Here is a 23,482-nt window from a genome sequence, read left to right as displayed (position 1 = left end):
TAAACATCTAGAGGTTTATAAGGACTAGCCAGCATGGATTTATCAAGAAAAAATCATGCCAAATGAACCTAATTTCCTTCTTTGGTGAGATTACTAGATTAGTTGATGTGTTAGATTTTAATTTTAGTCTCGTGATATTCTTATAAACAAACTAGGGAAAGATTAGATTATAGATTATATTATTACAAGCTGGCACACAAGTGTCTGAATATAAAGTTTCAAAGAATAATTATCAATGGTTCATTGTCATTGTGTGTATCTAGTGGGGTTCCTTCAGGTCAATTCTGAGTTTAGTGCTACTCCAAATGTTCATTAATGACTTTTGGTTATGAAGTAGAGCATAGGCTTATAAAATGCGCTGATGAGATCAGCTTGGGAGGGTTGCAAGGACTTGGGTAGACAGGTTTGAATTCAAAATGACCTTGACAAACTGAAGAACTGAGCTGAATTTAACAAAATGAAATTCAGTAAAGTTAAGTGTAAAGGACTACACTTAGGAAGGAAAACGCAATGCACAACTACAAAACAGAAACCGTCTAGGTGGTCATACAGCTGAAAAGGACCTATGGGTTATAGTGAATCACAGCTTCAATCTGAGTCAACAATGTCAACAGTGTAATACAGTCATGAAAAATGCTAATATCCTGGAGTATGGTATCATTTGTAAAACACAGGGGGGCGTTATTTTCTTGCACTACATAATAGAGATAAGTTCTCAGAGTACAATGCTCAGTTATGGGCACCACACTGGGGAAAGTGATAGCAAATTGAAAAGAGTGTAGCGGGGAAGCAAAGTAATAAAAGGTTTAGAAAACATGACCTTTGAGGAAAGATTAAAAGAACAGTGTGTGTTTAGTCTTGAGAAGAGACGACTGAGTGGGGACCTGACAACAGTCCTCAAAAATATGAAAGGCCATTATAAAGACAACTGTGATCAGTTGTTCTTCATACCCACTGAAGGTAGGACAAGAAGTAATTGACAATCTGCAGCACATGTGACTTACATTAGATATTAGGGAAAACTTGCTTAACTTAAAGGTAGTTAAGTACTGAAATGGGCTTTTAGGGAAGAATGTGGAATTCTCCTCATTAGATATTTTCAAGAACTGGGTGTCAGGGATGGTGCCAGTATATGCCAGGGTCAGCAGCTTGTGGCTCCGGAGTCACATGAGGCTCTTTAAGCTTCTACTTGCAGCTCCGAGAACTGCTCCTGCTGACTCTTCTTGTGAGTCTGGAGGTGGCTGCCACTTAAACAGAATTTAATTATTTAAAAATAAATTCCATTTAAGCTCAGTGAATCTCAGTGAGATTCCCTGCTGAGCTAGTAGTGGATGAGGCCCAGGATTAGGGCCTGTTGAGGTCAAGTGGGCCCAAGCTTCCCTGCCAGGCCTGTTGCTCCAGTCCCACCATCTAGCACTACTCCATAGACTCATAAATAGCTATTTCAAAATATCTTATAAAATTATTACAAAATATCTTCCCCCCAAAAATTGGGAAGAAGGGTGCTTTTGAAATCGGGGCAAGGAACCCCGGCTACATGGCTACTTTTAGATAGAAATCAGCACTTTGGATGGGCCGGGTGGCTCCATTATGCAACTGAGGTGCTAAATATTCATATCAGCACCTCATTTACATTTTAGAACAGCTGTATTTACATGCCCCTTCTGTGAGGGAGGCGTAGCGTAGCCACAGCCCATGTATTAGTAGCACCTATTTCAAAATATCTATTTCAAAATAGGCATTACTCCTCCTGCAATGAGGGTTACTAAATTTGAAATAACACACCTGCTATTTTGAATTTATTTCAAAATAGCATGTGCTTAGTGTAGATGCTAGCAAAACTGTTTTGAAATAACAGCTGTAAAATAATGTAGCCTCAGGGTCCTACTCATCATACTCTGTTTTTGGATTCTGGCAAGAAAAAAGGCAGAACACCATGGGTGCACCTACAATTGCATTCATCTTTCGAAAGAGGTATGCAAATGAAGGAAATTGAAAATGCAAATGAGGTGTGTATTTGCATATTTGATACCTCATTTGCATGTTCTTATTTTGAAAGGGCTTCTTTTGAAAGAAGAAAACCAGTGTAGTTGCTGCTCTTTTGAAAGTAAACCCCATCTTCGAAAGTGTCCTTCTTCCCTTTATTTAATGGGAGCTCTTTCAAAATAAGATTATGCAAATGATGCATCAAATACGCAAATATGCACCTCATTTGCATTTTCGATGTCCATCATTTGCATAGCGCTTTTGAAAGAGGAATACAAGTATAGACGCAGCCATGGTGTTCTGCCTGTTTTCTTGCTTGAGGAATGCTCCCTTTTAAAAGGCAGGGTCTCACACCTCATGTTGCTTTTCTTCTCTGGGTTGGAGTTTCCATTTTCCCTGCTCTGGGTGGGGCTGCAAACAAAAGATCATCAAGTCTATCTCTCAGGCTGCTACCCCCCATAGTATCACTGACTTAAGATTGTTCACTTGTTAGCCCTGCTTCAGCAGCACACACATGGTCCATCTTCTGACATGAAATGGAACTTGTAATACACTCTGAAGGTTACAGTCATAAACTGAATTCATAAAATCAAATGGGATTCATATGATTACATAGATATATTCCCAAAACTGTCACCATGTCTAATGCATTTGGAAAATTGTTGACACTTGAACTTAATTTGGGGATTTTTCTGTGCAATGTTTTTTGGCTACTTCTGTATATTTACATAATTTTGATAAAGAGTAAAATTATGGAAATTGCTGTGAATCATTTCAGATGTTATTCACAACTTTATTGCCATCATTAAGTTCATTATTTAAGCTCCGACTGAAGTGACTTTCCATTATCGAAAGACATAATTACAACTGTTGTGTTTGTACACCCATGAGCTTGGAAGAGTGGAAATATATTGAGAACGTTCTTACAAATTTTCCCCCTCGGGAAGCTGACCAAGGCTGTGCCTACACTATGAGATAAATTTAATATTTAATAAATTTGAATCTTTAACCTAGATATTATGAATTTAAATAGAGTGTCCACAAAGCTTCTTGAAATTCGACCCTCCTTTTTTCCATGTTGAATTTCCATGTCCCCATTGCCTTGGTCAAGTTTGACAGTTGAAGCACTTCATTGTGGGTACCTATCCCACAGTGCCTTAGCCTTGCTTATTTGTGGGTGTTTCATGTTGGAATCCCAGAATTTCAAGCACTGTCCCAGAATTCACTGCATCACTAACTGCGTGAAAAAGACCTGGAAATGGAACCATTTCCTGCTGCAGCATTCCAGTGCAAACATGCATCCACGAATGCTCCAACTCATAGCACAGATCATTTTGGCAACTACAGTGGCTGTCATGCAATTTGTCCATCAATTCTAAAGCTCTGTGATGCTTGGCTATCCTACTGGTACTGCTGCTGCTGATGATGATAATGATGATGGCAAGAATGGTTTGGAAGAGCAAATCTCGCAACTGCAGTCCAAGAACTCAGAGCTGCTGGCTGCCATGACTGCATGGCTGACAGCAGAGTGGCAGTTTTGAAATTGAGAGACCAGCACCAGCACCCAGTGGGACCACGTCATTTTGGAGTCCTGGGAAGACCAGCAGTGGGTTGCAGAACTTTCGCATGCACAAGTCCACCTTTATTGGACTTTGTGATGTGCTGGCGCCTAGCCCTGAAACACAGCAACACCAAAATGAGGCAGGCTTTAATGGTTAAGAAGCAAGTGGCAATTGCACTGTATAAGTTTGCAACCCCCAACAGTTACTGGTCAGTGGCAAATCAGTTCAGGATGGGCAGCTCTACAGTGGGGTCCATCGTGATGGAGGTGGCCCTTGCAAGCTGTCGGTGTCTCCTTAGGAAGACTGTGACCCTGGGTGATATACTAGCCATAGTGAATGGCTTTGCTGCTCAGGGCTTTCCTAACTGTGTTGGGGCAATAGCTGGCACACACATCCCCATCATGACCCCGGCCCACCTGGCCTCGGAGTATATTAATTGAAAGGGGTACTTCTCCATGGGTTGGTAGATCACAACGGTCATTTTACCACCATCAGCATTGGCTGGTTAGGGAGGGTTCAAGGCGTGCGCATACTCTGAAATTTGGGACTGTATCGAAAGCTCCTAGATGAGACTTTTTCCCCTGATCAGAAAATCGAGATTGGCAATGTGGAGGTGCCCATTGTCATATTGGGCAACCCTGCTTACTATCTGCTTCCCTGCCTGATGAAACCCTACACAGAAGTTGTGGACCCCAGCAAGGAAAACTTTAATCACAGACTAAGTGCAGAATGGTGGTGGAATGCACCTTTGGACATTTAAAAGTAAGGTTCAGGTGTTTATTCACCCAATTAGACATTTCTGAAAGTAATGCCCCCACCATTATTACAGCCTGCACTATTTTGCACAACATATGTGAATCAAGGTGGGAGGCTTTCCCATCTATCTGGAATTGTGAAGCCGAGGCAATAGTCAGGGCTTACGTACAGCCGTCTACACTGCCATCCACCGGAAGCCATGCTCAGGCTGCAGCAATAAGGAAGGCTTTAAAAACTAGCTTCAGCAATGATCTGTAACACACATGCTACCCATGTATTTCTCTGCCACAATGCCAATCAATCATACCATGCTGTGATGAATGAATGCTTTCACTTGGTGGGAGGTAGTTAAGTTGCAGTAAATAGAATGCATGTGGCACTTCCCGCCCACCCTGCTTGGTTCCCTCAGCTGCGCATCTGCTGCGGACAAGAGGGTGTCAATGGGCAGCTGTGCCTTCAGCGGAACCCCTTCTCCCCTCACCTGCCTGGTTCTCTCAGCTGCACACCTGCTGCAGCCCAGGGAGTATCATTGGGCAGCTGTGCTTTCAGCTGCAACCCCTCCACCACCTGCCCCGTTCCCTCAGCTGTGTGTCTGCTGCAGACCAGGGAGTATCACCGGCCAGCTATGCCTTCAGCAGCATTCCCCTTCCCCCCACCTGCCCAGTTCCCTCAGCCAGGCATCTGCTGCACACTGGGGAGTATCATGAGGCAGCTGTGCCTTCAGTGGCACCTCCCTTCGCACCAACAGCCCATTTTGATTTGTGTTTCCGCCCACACTCCTGCAGGACAAGAAACCACATCAAGCGCAAGCTTCTCCCCTATCCACAGGGTTCATTATCCTATCAAAGAAAACTATCAGATTGGTTTGACATAACTTGTTCTTTACAAATCCATGCTGGCTGTTCCCTGTCACCTAACCACCTTCCGAGTGCTTGCAGATGATTTCTTTAATTACCTGCTCCAGTATCTTTCATGGCACTGAAGTTAAGCTGACTGGCCTGTAGTTTCCTGGGTTGTTCTTATTCCCCTTTTTATAGATGGGCACTATATTTGCCTTTTTCCCGTCTTCTGGAATCTCTCCTGTCTCCCATGATTTTCCAAAGATGATAGCTAAAGGCTCAGATACCTCCTCCATCAGCTCCTTGAGTATTCTAGGATGCATTTCATCAGGCCCTGGTGACTTGCAGACATCTAATTTTTCTAAGTGATTTTTAACTTGTTCTTTTTTTTATTTCAACTTCTAACCCAACCCCTTTCCCACTAGCATTCACTGTGTTCGGCATTCCTTCATCAGACTTCTCATTGAAGACCCAAACGAAGAAGTCATTAAACATCTCTGCCATTTCCAAGTTCCCTGTTACTGTTTCTCCCTCCTCACTGAGCCATGGCCCTACCCTGCCCCTGGTCTTCCTCTTGTTTCTAATGTATTTATAAAAAACCTTTGTTTCCCTTTATGCCTGTAGCTAGTATGAGCTCATTTTGTGCCTTAGCCTTTCTAATCTTGCTCCTGCATTCTTGTGTTGTTTGCCTACATGCTGGGGGAAGGGGGATTGGGAGGGGAAATACCCAGCAGAGCCCAGCAGCTGCCTGGCATGGGAAGAGTCCTGAGAAAATGAAGATAAATGCTGGGAAAGGGACATGTGGGGCAGGTGGGTGTGGAACTCCCACAGAGCCTGCAAACCACATTGTGGGATGGGAAATGGAGCACCTGCCAGATCCTTCCACAGGTTGCCAAAGAGGACATGACCCTCCTAAAGCTAACAGATACAGAAAAAGAACAGCTACTCCTGCTGTATGACCAAAAGCCTGGAAAACTGGCTAAAATACTGTGTGGTGCCGTGACACCAGATAGTTATCTGGTTGCCTGGAGTGGCAAGGTGTGCTACCGTGGAAGCCGCAACAAGTCAGGCCTATCTAAGAACCCAGTAAAAAAATACAGGGTGCCTGAATAAGGCCTTTGAGGAGATCTCCAAAAAGGGGAACAGCTCCACTCCAAGAAACATTAACACGCTGTTCTGAGGGGAACAGACTACAGCTGGCAAACCTATACCCATGCACAACCCTATAGCTATACCCACCTGAAGCCTCTTCTAGCATGCAGAAGAAATACTCACTCAAACCGCTTGCTCCAGGGTGCTTGGGGATTGGCATGGAGGTGACTGCTGTGGAGGGTCCCAGCATAGAGGAGAATGCCATGGAGTGGCCCATGGTGAAGATGGTCGATGGTGAAGAGCTCTAGGCTATCTGGAACAACTTTCTCTGTCCCCTGCTCATTGCTCCTCTCCCCTTGTCCATTGCCATCTTCCTCTGGGCCACCCTGCTCCTCCATGCTCACCCCAAGCTCCATACCAGGGCCTCCACAAGCATTGTAATTCAGCCCAGGCTCCGTGGTGGGGTCGCTACCCATAAGCATGTGCAGCAGCTGATAATAGCGACAGGTCTGTGGAGCAGTCCCTGACCACTGGTTGGTTTCCTGGACTCTTTGATAGGCCTGACAGAGTTCTTGAACCTTCCCTGGCACTGCATAGAGTCCCGGGAGTAACCTAGGGTGGCCATCCCATGCGCCATCTGATCATAGGTTGCCATGTTTCTCTTGGCCACCCAAAGTCTCTTTGCCACCGAATGGAGTCCCCAAATGGCAATGAGATCAAGAATCTCCTGGTGGGTCCAAGCTGGGTCTGTCTTGTGAGCCTGAGAAGTGCTAGTCAGATCACTACCCTGACCTGAGTGCTCATGATTGAAGTACAGGGCTACTGAAAATTGCTACCTATGCTGTGTGGTGGCTACCGATGTGGTGTGATGGCTATTGATGTGGTGCGAAGCGATGGCAAAGGGATTTTTTCATAATGGACTCCCTTTATATTTTCAGGGCTGGGCTGCTAAATTACAATGCAAACTTGAATTCAAATTCAATCAAAACTTCATGGTTTTACTTGATCTTCTTCCTGCACACCTGACAGCAGTGCACAATGAAACAGCCATACTTGGAGGGTCAATGAGTAGCTTTGTGGGATACATACAGGATACTTCTGGAGGCTAATAAAGTTGAATTGAGGACATGGCACTTCCACACTAGCAGTGATTTGAGATTTTAAATTCAGATTTGACCTGTCCCATAATATTGATATTTTGAAATCAGTATTACCGCTCAATAAATCAAGTTAACAGTATTAGGTGTGAAGACAGTCACGATTTAATATCAAGCTAATGTCTTGAAATTCGAATTTATCTCATAGTATAAATGCAGCCCTTATTATTTGGGATCCTGAGTATTTCCTCACACTACGTACTTTCTATCTGTTTCCCCATAGACATCACAGTGGTGGAACCTCCTCCCCAGTAGAGAAAGTTGGACAAAGATATCATTGTACTCTGCCATTTCTCCTCCGGTATTAACCAGGAGGGATCAAGAGAGAGCAATAAGTCCTCCCTCCACTTCCATAAGCACTGAGTTCACTACCATCACACCCCACCTTGCTTCCACTAGCTGGACTGCTCCGGATTTGGAATTAGATTCCATGCAGTGCAACTTGTTACCTGACTGCAGAACTGACCCTCCTTGCCCCGCCACTTCTATTACTTATTAAAATCAAACTTTGCCCTTGTGATTTGTCAAGTAGTGAAAGATGCTTTGTAAAATAATAGACTGCCTGACTTACTGAATTTTGAATGATCATAAAGTGCATTACCCAGAAGGGATTATTTTTATTGTAATGAAGAATTAAGAACTTTAGCTGAATGACAGAGTATTTGCCAGATTTTCCAAGGCTCTTGCAGATATGAGATAGCAATCAATACATAGCAGCAAAGAATCCAATTATTAATGAACACAACATGGAAGCATCTTCTATGATAGCTAGGCCAGAGATTAATACAAACATTCTGTTATACCTGCCAGCCAGCATGCTGCAAACAGGATGAATGCAGCTTAGAGAAACAAATATATTCATTATGTTATTTAATATGCTCTCTGCAGAGCTGAAAATTAGGTTTCAGTCATTCTGACCAAGTTTACTTTTTAGGATAAAAAGGTAGGGTGAGAAGTTGGCATTATGGCTGTGGAGATATAATGATGCATAGGAAACACATTCAGCATCTCTGGACAGTGCTTGACACACTTAAATTAAGTAAGCATCATACTTGCAATTTCTGTAGCAAATTAAAACCTTGGTACCTCCAAAAACATCAAAAAGCTGAAATTTTATCCCACAGGAATCTCATACAATCACATAAAGTGTTTGGAACTGTTACCTATTAGCCATAGATCTATTCAGAGCCTTCCCCTATAAATAATATAGCAACAGTTTTGTTCAAGAGAAGAGAGAGCAAAGACTCATAATTTCTCCAGTAGGATCTGCTAGAGGAAGTTGGTTTTGGGAATCAAGCCCCAGCTTGTCTTTTACTTTGGGAAATGCAGAAATGTAGTGTTCATCTAAGCTGAATACTTTAAAGGATGCTAATGTTTCAGATTAGTTCACTCAGACCTGGTCTACACTAGAAAGTACTTTTGAAAAATTGTTTGAAGGTAGGGACTTTTTTGAAATACACCACAGAGCATCTACACACAAAACAAGCTCTTTTGAAAGGACTTTTGAAAGAACGTGGCCCATCTTTTGGAAGCACTCGTCCATTCCCGTGTCAGGAAGAGCGCCTTCTTTCGAAAGACTCTTTTGAAAGAAAATGTGTATAGGTGCTCCACGGCCTCTCTTTTGAAAGAGCACTCCTCCATGGCACCGGCCAGCTGGAGCACGGAGATGCCCCTGCCAGAACCATCAGGGCTCTATGGTCTTTGTGCCTGGTTTTGTTTAATGATGCAGGGATCCATGGCAGAAACCCCATGGCAGGAAACTGAGAAAGTACTAGCAGCAGGGATGACATGAGCCTCCTGCAGCATACCCTCCTGCTGATGCTCCATCACCACAAGCCACCCCAGTGTCCCCATGACCAGCAGCTAGAAGCCCCGTGCCCACGAGGAACCCCACTACAAGCTGGTGGAAGGCTCCCAGGAGCCCAGCCAGGGTGCAAAAAAGAGGGCCCCATTGTGAATTTAGGTGTAGATGAAGGACCTCCTCGGACTGTGGAGGTTATCTTTCAGACCACTGGCTGGTGCAGCAATGCTGCAGCTTTCGGCCATTTCTCCACTGGCCTGACCCACCCGGGAGCATCCCACTTGCATGCCAGATCAAGTAAGATCCAAGGTTAAGGAGCCATGGCAGGCCTACTATTGGGCCTGAGATGCAGCCAGCCACTGGGGGCAGCACCCATCAGCTGCTCCCACTACAAGGAGCTGGACTGCCTTCTCAGGCAGAAGGAAGCAGCCCCTGCTGCAGTGGTGCTGGGCACCGTGGGGCCCAACCCAAAGCCTGAGCAGGAGCCGGAGGACCAGCTGGGCCCCTTGGTCCACATCAATGCAAAGGGGCTAGATCCAGAGGTCACAGCCAAGGATGAGGGTTCTACAGATGGCACCCTCATAATCGCCATCCAATTCGGGTCATTGAGTCAGGCACCCTCCACCTGGCCTGCTCCAAATTCCTCAAGGAACCCCACAGTAGGTAAACAGCACTTTGGCTACCCCAGAGAACGGGGACAGATCACCTATCACCACTACAGCCATCAGTATGCCGGGCACACAGCTGCCGGCCCTGTCCAGATGCGCCCCAGATGGCCGCATCCCCTGGGCTGTGGAAAGGGCCACATGTGGCACAGCACCACATTGTGGAGGGTGCTTGGGAGCTGGTCATTGGAGCCTCCTAGCAAAAGCCTCCTGGAGGGCCTCCCTGACCAACACCCCATCCCAGTGTGCCTGGCGGCATGGGCCGGCTGCTCATAGTTGGGGCCAGCATCAGCAGCCCACCACTGCACGAATAGCTCACATTTGCTTTCCACAATATTATGGAGAGTGCGGCATGCCCCCACTATGGCAGGCACATTGTGGAGGCCAACCTCCAGCTGCATGAGGAGGCAATGAAAGTGCCCTTTCAGGTTCTCAAACACCCACTCCCAGGTGTTGCAGGCTAGTTCATGAGGGCATTAAAAAGATTCCGGCTAAGGTCTATATGGTTTGTGTGGGGCCACATGAGCCGGGGTACAGCAGGTAGGTGGCATCAGCCACGATGGAGGAGGGCATGTTCATGTTCATGTTCATGTCCCCAGCCAGGAGCTCCCACAGGTGGATATAGGTCCCCTCCTCCAGCCTGCACCTGAGCCATCAGTTCCTGAATACCCAGGCACCATGGGCTCAGCAGGATCAGTCCACATGGAGGTTCATAAAGCATCCTTTGGAGTCCATGAGGGCATGGAGCACCACAGAGTGTTACCCCTTTCCACTGGTGTAGCACCTGCGCTGTGGTCCAGGGCCTGGATTGCAATGTGAGTCCCATCCAGCATGCCAAAACAGTTGGGGAAGCTTAGGGCTGCAAATCCTGTGAGGGCAGTGTCAAGGTCCCTGACACAGACAACCTTCTGCAGGAGGGTGCCGTTAATCGCCCTGATGACCTGCATGGGATGGAGGGTGTATGTACTTGTGAGTGCATTGTGGGGTGCCCTGGAGCCCACCATCCCCACCTCCTACCCCTGTCTCTCCCTCCAAGCCCCCCTCCCTTGTCCCTTCTGACCCCCACCCCCACCACTCCAGGGATCCTCTCTCCTCTCCCTTCCAGCTCTCTGCCCCTTTCCCTTCCCAGCCCCCTGTATCCGGTCCTCTCCAGGGGCCCTGTCCCTAGTCCTGCAGGGTCCTTCATGCCCAGGATGCTCCTGCACCCTGTGTCATGTGTCTGACCCAAGCATGCCTCCATAAGGATGACCCCGACGGTTGCCTTGCCCATCCTGAACTAGTGCTCCATGGAGCAGTGGCTGTTCAGGGTGGCCAGCTTCCATATTGTGACAGCAACCCTCTTCTCCTGGGGAAGTGCAGGCCTCATCCAGGTGTCCTGGTACTGGAGGGCTGGAGCAAGCCAGTGACATAGTGCCAGAAACATCCACTTGGTCATATGGAAGTTCTGGAGCCAGCAGTTGTCATCCAACTCACCCATCACAAGCTGGTCCCACCACTCAGAGCTTGTGAGATAACCCCACAGGCATGGGACTGCAGGGAGGATGGGGCACAGACTGTGCCCTGTGGAGGGACCTGCATGACTGTGGTGAGAGGGGTCAGCTGCCAAAGGAGGTAAAGGGTGGCAACAACCACCATGGCCAGTGCTGCTGTGGATCCATGGGTCTCTCCAGTGGCTCCGCTCCAGGCACAGGGTCTGCTGTACTGTCAGCATGTGCAGGCTGAGGGTGTTTTGGGGGGGCTCTTTAAAGGAGCAGCTGAGTGTTGTCCACGGAAAGGCTTGTCAGTCGTGCGATCCCAGTCATGGCATTTCCTGGCCCATTCTTTCAAAAGAGCTCCTGGAGCTGTGTGGACGCTCTCTTTTGAAAGAGTGGGCTGGTCTTTTGAAAGAGCAGATTGAAGGCTCGATCTGCTGTTTGTGTGTGGACACTTCCTTTTCGACAGCCAATCTTCCACAAGATACCTTCTGGACAATAGCCTTTTGAAAGTTTGTTTTAGTGTAGCCATAGCCTAACAGGAGAGGAGGGCGAGATACAACCTGCCCACAAAGCCTTTGAATCCAGCCCACAGCCTGCCCCACTGGGACCCTTAGGCAGGGTCCCTGCCTGCTGAAGCCCTATGTTCCTCAAATGCCATGTCTCTCTCCCCTGCAGAGAGGCACATGGAGCAGCCAGCCATTTTGAGCAGCCTAGTAATGTGGCAGGCAGGCTGAGGGTGGTTCTGGGCTTTTGGCTGGGAGCTGCCTAGGAAAGCCTCTCCCAGTCAGAGCCTTCATCTGGCACCCCCACCCATATCTGAACTCCCTACCCCAGGTCACCACCCCCTGGGCAACCCCTCCTCAGGTAACAGCTCCCTCCCACACCTTGTTCCATCTTCCACACCCCTCCCCCAGGTCAGAATCCTCTACTTTACCCATATCCCTTCCTGGACCCTGCACCTCAGTCCCCTGCCCCAGGTCATCATCTCCTCCTTCAAACAAATTCTACCTCAGACTCCACACTCTCTTTTGCACCCAATCCCCTACCCGGAGCTCCCTTCTTCACTCAACCTCTGACCCTACACCTTCTCTATAGAAAAGTGCAGCCCTTCATCACTTATTGAAATCTTGGAGTGCCCCTTCCCTCCCAAAACAAAACTTATTGCCCACCCTGACTGAGAGTTGTGTCAGGATGCAGAAGTACCAGGGAATGGTTTAGCAGTATGTTAATCCTCATCAGATTAACGGAGAGCCTTTAGCATCCCAGATGTATTTCTGCTTATCATGTTTCAGTCTGTGAGGGGATTACAGAATTTTTAACTCCAATTATTGGCATCTCACAAAAGTTGCTGCAGTTTTCCTTTCATTGCCCTAGAAGTGGAAGACATGGAAATAGCATTACTGCACTGACCAATGGGTTATCTAAGAAACCTCTTTGTTTATTATGAGTGGAACTACCATCACCTCTTATCATTAAATTAGTCAGACATTGCCTATAAAAAACACTGTTTTAACAGTTGTTTTTAATGCGGGCAAACTTTAACTATTGAAAATGAAAACTTTCCACCTGGGTTGTCTGCCATAAACTGATTTTCTTTCCTGGATATGTTGGCCAAATGGTTCAGCTGTTTATGAGAATAGAGATATGAAAAATACATTATTTTGCCCATGTTAAAATACCCCAAAAGCTTTTATTTGAAAATACTTTTGAACAGGGACCTGGAGTCTGGAAGGGGGTTACTTTTGCCATCCCTGTGAAAATCTGTCAACATTTAACCAAGTTATATAGAGTCTGACATCTTTGATTTTAAGAGACAAAATCTCTGCAGGTCCTGTCCCCACTTATCTTGCTCAGGTGTTTCACAGCTGCTCGTCCTGAACAGACAGCTGATGTGCCCACCTCTTACAGTGCAAGTGAGCTGTTACATGTCAGAGAAACTCACATGGGCCATCACCACAGAGCAAACAAGCATTTCCATCTCCTCACAGCTGCGACCATCAACAGTCTGTTTATGTGCTATCCCCACAGAGTGAAGGTGCATGCTGTAGGTCAAGGCCACTAGGGCTCGCAAGCAGTTTGTCAGTAAAGGCTGTTCCAGGTCGGAGTGGACCAGGCAATGAGAACAGGGTACCTGTCACACCTGTGCTATGACTTATGCATGGAAACAGAAGCCATCTGATTTAAATGCAGAAAAGCTGAAAGCTGGACCAGGGTGAAGTGAAAGAAGTCTGCACAGACATACGCATCTGATAAGTTTGGGAAGAGAACAGGAAGAGAAGTTGGGACTGATTGGACAGGAAGACTAAGTGGCATCCAGGAGGAAGAGAGAAGGTCAGGAACGGTTGTGTGGAGAGGCTGGGACTTGGATAGGGAAGGACTTGGAACTAGTAAGTTGAGACTTGGAGCCAATTGTCTGGGGTGATAAAAAACAGCTATTAGGACTGGCTGCACAAGGGCACTGAGATTAGAAGCCACTGGGGGAATAGGAGTGGGGTGAGAAGATAAGATGGAGCCAGATATAATGTGAAGAAAGGGTGTGGGGGATAACTAGGACTGGCTGGGTAATGAGACTCGTACAAGGAACCAAGGAGCAGGGAGCCTGGGTCAAGGAATCAGGGAGAGTTGTGGGTGGGAAACTGAGACTGGGTTAGGAGTAGGAAGGGAGATCAAGACTAGGAACCAATATGACTGGGAGAAGAGGGACAGCTGGGACTAGGAGCTGAGAGGGGAAAACTGGGACTAGATGGAAAAAGAGATTAGGACTGGAGTGCTGAAGGGAAGACTGTGAGTTGTGGGAGGGGATTGGGACTCTGACAGTCAGCTTGGAAAAGGAGACAAGGACTGGATTAGGCCCTATTACCTTTGTAAGGTTTTTAAAGATAGCCCAGGAATAAGGGAAGAAGACTATATTTGCTGACATATAGAAAACCCTATAATATCTAAATAGATAGCATCGATCAAAGTTCATGATCTATGCAATCACCTGGCAATGACACTATGTTTGCTAGTCTTGAATACATTTGGCTGATAAAATAACACAGATATCAGTATCAAGGGCAGTTGCAGACCACAAGTGTATGAAACCATACAAAACCTTTTTAGAAGTTTTTTGATAAAAAGAATTTTTCTGGCTGAGGTTAGTTTTATTTGGCAGAGTCTCAACAGTGTGTTCTATAGTTGTTATAACATTTTTGAAAAGCTTCTGGTCCACTAGAAGCTTGAAGTAATAGAGACATTGAATTGCTCATTCTTGGTCTTTTGGCTTTACTAATAGTATGGGAAACCCATGGAAAGCATGCCACAAGCAAGACATCTCTGAGCTATAAAAGGATTGGGTTATGGCCAATTAACACTCATCAGGCAGCTTTGGTATCCACTGCAGACTTTTTTTTTTTCCAAACAGTGGCCTAAACGACTGAAGAATGTCCATCTCACCACAAGATATGAATGGGGAATGCCATTGGAGGACTTGAAGAGTGTCACTGAAAGGTCAAGCAGTATCCGTAAAGGTGTGCTGTGTAACTCTGCATTTCCTGCATTCATGATTCTGGATAAGCTAAGAAAGAGATGCCAAAAGAAATGCATTTCAGTATGGAATATACTAGGATGGTGTTAATTGAAGACATATATATTGTGAAAATGCATTGGTTTTGTCACCCATTAAAAGTTGTTGATTTAGTGGGCAAAGGAAAACTGGAAAGGTGTGTTTGTGGATAAGCTTTCAAGCTTGTCTTTCAGTATAAAAGACTCAGAACAGAGGTGAAGAAGCCAACGAATGAGAAGAATACAGAAGACATTTGTGCATCTAGTGAGTAGCATGTTATACAATAAGTGACATGCTAATTTCCTCTCTGAGTATTGTATTCTGTGTCCTTGCTAAAGTTTATTATCAGGTAAATTAAACTGGAACCTGCTGCCTCCAGTACATCACCAAGTCCAGAGAATAAATACATTCAATTACTTTTTTTAATGCAGAAAAGAAAATTGATTTTATTTCCACATTAACAGTCAAGTGGAGTAATGTGTGCTGTCTATGGTGTGTATTAGGTGCTGTATCATCTGGTTACACAACACTGCATGGGGCTGCTTGGAAGCTAAGGCAAATTAGAAAAATGATAATAAAAATCCAACTTCTGTAAAGCTTGTTAATTTCATAGTTCCTCTAAGAATGCTTGTTTAATAATATGAAGTGATTAAGGCAGAATGAATTATTCTAATGTTGACCTAATGTTCTAATATTGACCTATTGACACTGAAAAACTGTCTGAGAACAAGGTCTGTGGTGCTTCTAGGATCATTTTGGAAGTAGGGTATTCATGGAACTGTGATCTTACCTTTACTTTCCCTGCCAGCAAGGGGAGCAGGTAGAATGTTTGGCTGTCCATGCTGCTCAAGCATCTACCATTATGTATGATCTATTCTCCTTTATTGGCTACAAACATGGTGTCAGCTAGTTATCATAGATTTCAGGGAATCATATCATGTTGCCTCATATGACTTACTTATTTCTCAATATGGGATGCTGTTCAGCACTCTCAGAATGTCTCCTATGTGGTCCTTAGACTGTGCTATAGAATTTCTTTTTGAATCCTAACATAACCCTGAACAGCTACTCCTTTATGAGGTACCATTTTTCCCAAAAGATGTAAAGTATCATTAGAAATAAAGAAATTCCTAGCTAATGCCATTATGGAGCTTGCTGATGGCTGTGTGGGGGTGTTACCTATTGTAATTATGCAGAATAGATCAGGGACTGTATAGCTGTGTCTACACGTGCACGCTACTTCGAAGTAGCGGCACTAACTTCGAAATAGCGCCCGTCGCGGCTACACGCGTCGGGCGCTATTTCGAAGTTAACTTCGACGTTAGGCGGCGAGACGTCGAAGTCGCTAACCTCATGAGGGGATCGGAATAGCGCCCTACTTCGACGTTCAACGTCGAAGTAGGGACCGTGTAGACGATCCTCGTCCCGCAACGTCGAAATTGCTGGGTCCTCCATGGAGGCCATCAGCTGGGGGGTTGAGAGATGCTCTCTCTCCAGCCCCTGCGGGGCTCTATGGTCACCGTGGGCAGCAGCCCTTAGCCCAGGGCTTCTGGCTGCTGCTGCGGCAGCTGGGGATCCATGCTGCAGGCACAGGGTCTGCAACCAGTTGTCGGCTCTGTGGATCTTGTGTTGTTTAGTGCAACTGTGTCTGGGAGGGGCCCTTTAAGGGAGCGGCTGGCTGTTGAGTCTGCCCTGTGACCCTGTCTGCAGCTGTGCCTGGCACCCTTATTTCGATGTGTGCTACTTTGGCATGTAGACGTACCCTCGCAGCGCCTATTTCGATGTGGTGCCGCGCAACGTCGAAGTTGAACATCGACGTTGCCAGCCCTGGAGGACGTGTAGACATTATTCATCGAAACAGCCTATTTCGATGTTGGCTTCACGTGTAGACGTAGCCTATGTGTGATTGAGGGAAAATTGAGAAAGCCGTTACAGCAGGTAGTGCATAGAACCAGGTTGAGATGGAGGGGTGCAGAACAGCATTTCAGTAACATCCTGGATCTTCACCTTTAAGCTTACCTGTCAGGGCCATGTAGAGTTTAAGTGGGGGACAGAGTGGTTGGGAGTAAGGAAGAGAGATTGGATGGGCCTGGACAAAAAGGCAACAGAGTTGTGAGACTAGGCCAAAAATAGAGAGGAGGAATCTGTGGAGGAAAAATAGGGGCAGATATAAGGGGAGAGAAGAGCATGAAGGGAGAGAGGAGGGACATGAAAAGAGGCTGAAAAAATGCAGACCACACTCCTGGGGACAGAGACAGCCTGAGGGGAAATGGCACCCTGGGTAAACTTGTGTTTGGTGCCCCTTGCCCCTGTGGGCAAGGCACCCCCATTTTTCTCTTGACACCAATGTGCTCCCCAACCCTTGTGCCCCAGTCCTGTACCCCCTTTGCCACTAACCCCTGCATTATGCCTCCTTTGCCTCATCTTCTTCACAGAACCACATTTACCCCTTATCCCTGCACATTGCTCATGCCTGAGCTCCCAACCCCAGCCCTGTGCTGCCTGCATGCTCCACCACATGCCCCCTCACAGCCCCATATCACCCTCCTCCTAATGCTTACCAATACCCATGCCCACTGATCCCTCACCCAGAGGTTTCCACCACATGTCCCTGTACCCAGGGTTTTCCCATCCACAGACACACTCACTGCCCCAGGTAGGGAGTTGGCCATGAGAAACCTCCGTGTGCATGTCAAAAGACCCCAGGGAAGCATTTTACATGATGACTGGGATGTCAGTCATGGTCCCAAAGCCACACAGCTGACAACAATGGCTGAGTCTAGCCCTCTGCCCTCTGCCTGCCACTTCTCTGTTCCATCACCTTCCAAATGGCCTTTCATTCTCTCTAAAACTGAGCATTTCCCTTTAAGCCTGCAAAGAAAAAGGGTGCTTGGGCTGTGCAGTTGAATAAGAAAAGGAATCAAATTCATCAGTGCTAAAGGAAAATAAAGCAGGGAAGTGTCACGGATTCCATCCTTCCTTTCCATGTCTCGCACTCTCTTAATTCAGATTTCAATGCTGAGTCCAGCTCCCTTGAGCCATCACAAGTCCTCCTCTGCCCCCACAAGCTCAGTCCCTGCTTGGCTCTCCGCTTCTCTTCCTAACCCCCTGTCTGTGCCTACCCTTGCTGGGCTTCCCTGCTTGCCCCTGCCCAGCCCCACAGGCTCCCATAGGTATTATATAACATGGAGTCAAAGTTTCACTGATGGCCCAGCTGCCCCTGCTGAAGACCGAGCAGCATACGCAGGGGTGGCCAGAGGTATTCTGACGCTCTCCACGCAGTGATGGACAGTGACACTCTGGACTTGGGAATGGGAGGTATGTGGAGCTGGCGGCCTCAGCCAGCTGTCTGAGAAGTAAATGATTGGGGGTCAGGGGCCAGGAGAAGCCATGCAGGCCCAGCACTAGGGAGAGGAAGAGAGCATCCAGAAAGGAGTCTGGACCATGCTATGGTCAAATGAAGTCCCACCACAGCCAGTGAGGAGAAGCTCAAGCCCTGCGAGCTGCCTCCTGACTACAGTGACATGGGCATGTGCCCAGTTTGCCCAGACATAAAGCTGGCACTGACTGGGTACTATCACAACAAAAGAGGAAAGGGATACGGGAAGAAGGGACACTGGTCAGAAAGTTCTGGAGTTCTGTTACAAAAAGTTTAAAGGTTCTACAGAGCCTGGCACAGGTAAACAGAGACTCACAGGTGGGGGCAAGCAGGGACATGCACCCCCAATAATTGTCCTGGGCCCAGAAATCCAGCACCAGGGCTGTGGCTGTGGTGGGGAGCATGAGCTTTTCCCAGAGGCAGGGACCTGGGAGACTCAAAAGGAATCAAAGTTGAATTTCTGCACATGCCCTGGAAACTTGTGAGGAAAAGAGAGATTCACCTTACTCAGGGGTAAGTTAAATACCACAATACTTGATTTGGAGGGTCTGAATATATAATCTGGGATTTCAAGTATCAACAGAATCTTTTACACAATTTGCCCATCTCCAGTAGGAATAGCATCTACAGTGAATGCTAAAAATCTTCTGCCCCGTTTTATACAAAACAGACGAAGTAGTGTCAGCAGCCATAGCTCCTGTGACCTGAGCAAGATTCGTGTTCCCATAATCCATCAGTGTTATCTCTTAAGCTGCTGTCTTCTCTTTTCAGCTTGCAGCAAATACAGTCGCATTACAAAAAGTGCACAAATCACCTTTCGAAGTCTGTGTGTGGTAGTGAGAGGAAGGGGCTAAACAAAGGCCTGGCAGTGCAGGGGCTAAACAAAGCCTGTTTGCCCAATTAGCCCTGCCCCGTTTCACCTGCAGCCAGTGCCAGGCATGGAGAGAGGATAAAAGGAGGGAAGGTCAGGGCTGTCCAGCAAGGAGGCAGAAGTTGGTTCTGCTGTCAGCAGGAGGATGCTGTGTCTAAACCTTCACCCAGTGGTAAAGGGGGAGCACCCTAAAAAAACCCACTAAGGAGGGGGAAACTGGTCTCTTGGGGCCATGATCCAAATTAATGGTATACCCTGGGCCCCTAGGTAACACAGGGACCTAACCACTAGGCAATCCTGCTGCTAGGGGGACCCAGCTACAGGCATTTACATCAGTAACATTGGCTAACTAAAGGGCTGCATCACTGAGCAGCTTCACCAGGTCTGATTCAGCTTTAGCCCTGATATTGTTTCCTGATGGGAGAGGTATTGGTGACTCTTCACATTGTGAGATAGACTAGAAGGTCAAAAGCCCCATGATAAATTCTGAAATGAGCAGCACGCTGGGTATGCCAGAGTAAAAAATGAAATAACACAAACCTGCTTGTGCTGGGGGGCGGGGGCAGGGAAAGCATGTGGTCAACAAAACTGACTACTTCCTCTGGCTTTGGATAAAGCAAACGTATTTTAGGCCAGGTTCTCAGCTGCTACAAATTTCACTGCACCAGCATAGTCTATGTATCAGATTTTCCTTTACTGAAAATCAGCAGGGCCTCATTGGCTGTAGTGGTGCTTGTCTGACACTGATAATCTGAGAATATGCGCTTGCATTTGCATCTAAAACTGCATTTACTTCAGAATTGTTCACGTTTCTGCGAAATAAATGATAGCTTTCACTGTTGTGACGATGTGGTCAGAGCCCTAAATTGGAAATCGTGGAGGCCAGAGTTCTGTCAGCCCCATGGATGCTGGTACATCCTGTTGCCTTGACCAAATAATTTATTATCAGTGCCTCAGTTTCCCCATGTGAGAAATAGCTTCACCCACCCTGGTGTCAGGAAGATTGATCTGAATTCATCCCTGCAGTAAGTCAACGGTGTATGTGATGTGCTTGGGGGATGTAAACACTAATAATTTTTACATCTGTATTTTCATTGCAAAAATGGTTCAAAAATTCCTTATGGCAATGCTCTGTCTGTGTTATCTTAAGTTGGTTTTAGCATGGACTTTGGATTTTTAAATTTCAATAAAGGTTATAGTTATTCATTAACAACAGTGAAATTTTATCTTTAACTAAATTGGAACCATGTCTAATTTTTCAGTTAAATAATGAAGTAACAGCTGTATGAAAAAGCTCAATTGTTTAGCTCAATCTTTCTCTGCCCTACTGATGACCCCGGGGCTCTCCTGTGTACTGTACATAATCAGTGGTCCAGATTCACTAGATTCAAACCTGGTGAGCAGCTGCCAAGCTGGAGCCCTAAACCATAATAAAATAGCTTCAGAACTGCCCTCTCTTAAGCCTGCTGAGTATTTCAAAGGGTCACTATGGGGCTGTGGAGGTTGAGCTGGACAGTTATTTGCCACCTATTCCCAGTAGGTTGGTACCAGGGGAAGAGAGGCATGATGTAGGAATGATCACCATACCATCTGTGATTCCCCTGTGCTATGATAATATCTAGGTTACCCACAGCTCTATCATAGGTTTTAATTTGCTTACAGCGGTGTTTGCCTTTTTCATGAAAAAATGTACGTATTGGTTTCCTTTCGAGGTGAATTAAATGACAGCACCACCGCAAAACCTAGCTATGGTTTTCTGAAGGCTTATGGCACTGCACTGTAGTGCCACAACTGCAGCTGCCAGACTACAGGAGTTCTCTGATATATGCCCCTTAAAGTAATCAGCATGACCAATTGTCCATATGGCATATCTGAATCCTGCCCATGCACTCTTTGCTATGGAGAGCACATGACATGCCCCTTTGATCCTAGATTATGTGTAGTATTTTCCTAGATTGAGCTGGGGTTTGAAATTACTCACCCTTCTCCCCTGAAACCCTCCCCAGACAGCACAGCCATAAAGCAGGGCTCCTTAGTGCAAAGAAGTTACAGAGGACTGCCGGCATGCCAGACCCACACAGCTGGCGACACAGTGAATCCTGGGCAGCCTGTCTTTATGCAGTGTACTCTTGTCAGTTCTACTGCTGCTTGTACATTGCAGGCCTGTGCAAAACAAACTGAATATATATGTATGCATCCAAGATCAATGTGCTAGAAAGATTGAGACACTGTTATGCTTGCCTCCTCCAGACTGATTCCTATTGTCTGTCAGTGTTTGATAGATGGTAGCACTTCATAGCTTGTGTAGTTGGTTCCTTGCTTAAACACTCAAAAGAGAAAAATGTAACAATTTTCTTCAAAATTGCCTGTAAACATCATGCACCAGCTAAAACCTATTGCTCAGCACAGCACAACCAAATGACAACTAGAGCTTGGACCCATGCTGAAGAGCTCAAGCTCCAAGAAACCCTAGTTGAGCTTGACAGCTGCAAAAAGAATAAAGGAAAAGCCAAGGTATTATGCCTGCTACCTGCCTAGATAAACCAAAAGAAAAAGTGAAGTAGTACTGAATGAATACCGGTGGGATCCGTGTTTACCATGCACATAGCAAACGTGTACTCCTGTGTGAGGAAATATAAGGATTTAGGAAGACATTTTGAGTGTACAGGAGCCATCTGTAAATAGGTGGGGTCGTTCTTTTGTCATAGGCTGAAAAGGACTTGGAAAAAGGGCATTGCACACTTCCATATGCTGTTGCTGTCTCCTACAGCTGCAGTAGTACAGAGTTCTTACACACAGTTCCCGTGGGTTTTATTCAGCTCCCCAATGGCCCTTACAGCCACACCTAGAAAGCATTTTTAAACAATGGTTGGCATCACATGAATTAGTATATAGAGCAGGGGTGAGCAACCCCCAGCAAGGTGCCAAGAATGGCACGTGAGCCAATTTTCATTGTCATGTGAGGACGGAGCTCAACCTACCACCTTTTCCTCCATGCAGGCAGGAGTTTGTTCAAAGCCATGCCACCCGTGGATTAAGAAAAGACCAGTTAATGCTCTCAACCACCACCTCACTAGTAAAGCTCTGCATCTTAATTTATTTATTAATGAAGCTGTTGTAAATAGGACTATTAATGATTTTTAGAAGTATCTCTGGCACTTGGACCATACATAGAGATCAAAAGGTCACATTTTAGCACTCTTCCTCAGAAAGGTTGCTGACCTTGTTACAGAGCTTAATTCTGTAATACCTGTGCAGGTCTTGACCTTTTCACACCTTTCTGTAACAAGTTCATACCGTATAGCATATAGCTGCTGTAGCTGCCACTGTTTGCAATATATATAAAACCTTTCATGCCATGTGTCATAGTGAACTACAGAAACAAGTAACTTTAGTAACAAATAACCATAGCAAGCATCACTGGGAGAAATTAGAAGTCCAGAAAAATCAAGGAAATTAGCGAATCATGCATAATGCTTGGGAAATTTTCTCCATCAGTGTAGATACTTGGACCACACAACACTTTGGTGGAGTTAACTGTGTGATAAATTGTGGTTCGTTGTGATATACACTGGAACATCTTTAGTTGAGCAACCCTGGGAAATAGGCTATGATGAATTATGGAATTTCTGGTCTGAATTTCTGGTCTATGGAGCTGCGTCTACACGTGCACGCTACTTCGAAGTAGCGGCACCAACTTCGAAATAGCGCCCGTCGCGTCTACACGCGTCGGGCGCTATTTCGAAGTTAACTTCGACGTTAGGCGGCGAGACGTCAAAGTCGCTAACCTCATGAGGAAATAGGAATAGTGCCCTACTTCGACGTTCAACGTCGAAGTAGGGACCGTGTAGACGATCCGCGTCCTGCAACGTCGAAATTGCTGGGTCCTCCATGGCGGCCATCAGCTGGGGGGTTGAGAGATGCTCTCTCTCCAGCCCCTGCGGGGCTCTATGGTCACCGTGGGCAGCAGCCCTTAGCCCAGGGCTTCTGGCTGCTTCTGCGGCAACTGGGGATCTATGCTGCAGGCACAGGGTCTGCAACCAGTTGTCAGCTCTGTGGATCTTGTGTTGTTTAGTGCAACTGTGTCTGGGAGGGGCCCTTTAAGGGAGCGGCTGGCTGTTGAGTCCGCCCTGTGACCCTGTCTGCAGCTGTGCCTGGCATCCCTATTTCGATGTGTGCTACTTTGACGTGTAGACGTTCCCTCGCTGCGCCTATTTCGATGTTGGGCTGAGCAACGTCGAAGTTGAACATCGACGTTGCTGGCCCTGGAGGACGTGTAGACGTTATTCATCAAAATAGACTATTTCAATGTCGCAACATCGAAATAAGCTATTTCGATGTTGGCTGCACGTGTA

General features: G+C 46.4%; 1 long non-coding RNA gene across 1 annotated transcript in view; it reads left to right on the top strand.

The window, feature by feature from the left end:
- LOC142007394 (uncharacterized) overlaps nt 1-15,423 on the top strand; it is a 41,677-nt gene extending 26,254 nt beyond the window's left edge. The window contains exon 5 of the long non-coding RNA XR_012643926.1: nt 14,737-15,423. This is a non-coding gene — a long non-coding RNA (uncharacterized LOC142007394). The remainder of the gene's footprint in view (nt 1-14,736) is intronic.
- Nucleotides 15,424-23,482: the final 8,059 nt, after the last annotated feature.

The sequence above is a fragment of the Carettochelys insculpta genome, chromosome 1 (assembly GCF_033958435.1).
Source record: "Carettochelys insculpta isolate YL-2023 chromosome 1, ASM3395843v1, whole genome shotgun sequence".
NCBI classification, from domain to species: Eukaryota; Metazoa; Chordata; order Testudines; family Carettochelyidae; genus Carettochelys; species Carettochelys insculpta.
The sequence above is the reverse complement of the archived record's forward strand: the minus strand, read 5'-3'. Positions and strand labels throughout refer to the sequence as shown.